This window comes from Cricetulus griseus, chromosome X (assembly GCF_003668045.3).
Source record: "Cricetulus griseus strain 17A/GY chromosome X, alternate assembly CriGri-PICRH-1.0, whole genome shotgun sequence".
Taxonomy (NCBI): Eukaryota; Metazoa; Chordata; class Mammalia; order Rodentia; family Cricetidae; genus Cricetulus; species Cricetulus griseus.
In genome coordinates, this window is record NC_048604.1 from 124,697,413 (window position 1) to 124,700,331 (window position 2,919).

A 2,919-nucleotide genomic window follows, 5' to 3' on the forward strand; every position below is an offset into this window, starting at 1 on the left:
TAATACTTATTCTGCACTCCAGCAGGATATAAGGGTTTATGTGGGATAGGACGAGTTACATGTATTTTACTCAGCAAATCTTACAGTCTGTTAATAGAATGGCAAGAGCTCTTCCTGAACATTTCAATGATTCCTTACATCTATTAGACCCCACTACAGTTGCTACTACTGCAGCCTTTCTGCTACCTATCCCCGGACTTGTTAGGCTATTTTAAAAACCTCTCTTTGTAGTCCGTCTCATTTCAAAAGCTACTAAATATCAAAATATTAGCAGAAATCAATCAAGAAATGAGAGAACTGAGAAAAATTATTCTTCAAGACAAAGCTACTATAGATTACCTGTTACTTAAACATAATCTTGGGGACTTCCACCTCAGTTGCAATTCCGGCTTGAAAGTCATGGACAAGATGGTGCCCCCATTTCAGGTCTCTCTGCTCATCAAGCTCAGCTGATACTCAGCCCTGGTCCTCTGCATGGCCTATGGCACTAAACACTATAGTTACCTAAAACCCTGGGCAGAGGAGGAGATGAGGGTGGCAGTGGAGGAAAAGAAGAGACTAGATGAGATGAAACGGATTGAGAGAGAACTGGCAGAAGGTAACACCATACTAGAGTGACGGCAATGAGCTTGCCTTTCTTTAGCCACTGAGGATGAATAAAGCTTTGTCGTGTGATGGTGAAGAAAACATAATCTTGGTTGTCAGAAATTTACTGGAATGTGCTGTTTTAATATCTCTGATTTTTCTCATACTATTGACAACCAAACTGATATTCTATGTAAAGAAATAGACAAAATCTCTCAAAAAATTTAGACTGGCCAATATGGTTAAAATGGTTCTTTCCCCTCATTGGCCCTCTAATATTATTTCTACTAATTATAATTGGGCCCTGTGCCTAACTTGATTATCCATCAGATGAACAATTCTAGGATCATTGCTGCTTGATGATATTATTAAGACATCCCCCTATCAAAGATTTTCCAGGGAAACATAAGTCAATTGGGGAATGAGGAACCTGTCTAACTCCATTTTGAAGGCAGGAACCATTATGCTGTATTTTTAAAAATAAATTTCTGTTTACTGTGAGAGTTGAGTTGCTCTGCTTCCTAGAACCTGACCTTCCCAACCTATGACCTTGATTTGTTTTTGAGAATATCCTGGCCCTCCCTGACCCATCCCTAATCACGTGATGTGTGACCACATGATGATTTTTTTAGTTTTTTTTTGTATTTCCTTATTACCCCATTGTCTCCCTTCTGTAAAACTATTCATAATTGTACTTCTTAAGAGGGGCCCAAGATGTAGATTTTTGGCTGCTCTCTTTAACCCAACATAGGAGGTAGTCACTGGCCAACTCTTGGGTGCACCCCAATAAAAATCAAGCTTGCTTCGAATTTGGCTCAAATTGTGGTAGTGGTCTCATTCCCACCATTGGGATTAACAGAACCTACAGGGCAGAAGGAGAGAACCAACTCTGCAAGTTGTCCTCTGACCTCCACACAGGCACCATGACATGTCACTGTCCAAAATAAATAAATAGTATTTTACAAAAAAATAAATAAGCAACATGCTTAAGAGGTTCTGTGGCAAGCTCCAGTTTCTGCTCACAGTGCAAAATTCCCACACTTAATAGAAGTAGGGAGAGTAACAGAAAATCCCATAGCTCTCCTGAACAGTTAAAGGCAAGCAAAGCACAACAAATGGTGATCTCACATGACACTTCCCCCAATGTTAAAGGAAAGCATTTCTTTTTAATTTTCATCAAATGAATAATGGAGACTCCGATCACAAGAGAAAAGCTGGCTTGAGGTGTAGCTTGGTAGTAGAGCTCTTGCCAACCATGGGTACAGCCCTGGATTCTACCTCCCAGCACCACAAGAATTATGAATTTATTTCGCATAAGTTTTATGTGGCATTGGAGTATTCATAAAGAACTGAAGACTCAAAGAAACAAGCAAACTTAGATATTTTCATGCTAGATTTAATGATGAACAGATGACAGTCACAGATGACACAGCACAGAACATGACATAATGGAACTGAGCATGGATGGGGGATAGCTAGTGAGAACCATGTCTTCAGTATCTTCCCTGTGCCCCTTGCACTTTGGAGGACAAGGATGGTCCTGCCTTGTCTCTGGTATCTCCCATGTTTGAGTCTTGCACCATTTGTTTATAATCTGCTACATGAGAGGAGACTGGGGAACAAGTGAAAGGGGACTCTGTTCATGCAACTTTTTCAATATTGGAGTAGCTGTTAGCACTCAGGCCCACCTGGCCCACCCAGAGACCTGAGTGCATCACCCCTATGAGCATGTGCTTGCCAGTACTCAGGCAGTACTCTGAACTGCTCAGGGTCCTGACGTCTTCAGCTACATGACTACAGTTATGCCCCCCTTTAAAAGGCAGGACCCTGCCTGTTTTCTTTCTTCTTCCTCTTCCTCTCTTTTGCCCATCTCTCCCTTTCTCTAGCTCTCTGCCTCTCTCTGTACCCCTCTCTTCCTATGAGGCAGCTCTATTCTCCCTTTCTCTCTCTCCTCTCTCACTTCCACCCCCCTCTCCCCCAGCTGTCTGTATGGTGCATCTATCTCTCACCTGCTGTGGGGCCCGTCCTGCTCACACTGTATCATAACAGCAGCCTATCCAGATCCCATCACTTACATGGCGGTGTATTTCATTTTTCCATTGTAAAATGACACAGAACAAGAAGACATGGGCGCTAATGAGAAACAAACAGGAACATGAAGCATAGGAACAGGGTCAAATCCCCATCACTATGAGGCTCAGCCTTTCACTGCTGCTACAGCCTAAGGAGTTCCTCCTATTCTCTTCGGTTCATACCATGATCTTGACTTGTGCTGCCAAAAAGGATTTCAAGACAAGTTAGTTGAAATAGAATTATAATTCATTTAAAAAGAAA

The 2,919-nt window shown here is 41.9% G+C and overlaps 1 pseudogene; it reads left to right on the forward strand.

The window, feature by feature from the left end:
* Positions 1–408: 408 nt before the first annotated feature.
* Positions 409–618, forward strand: LOC100769111 (annotated as a pseudogene).
* Positions 619–2,919: the final 2,301 nt, after the last annotated feature.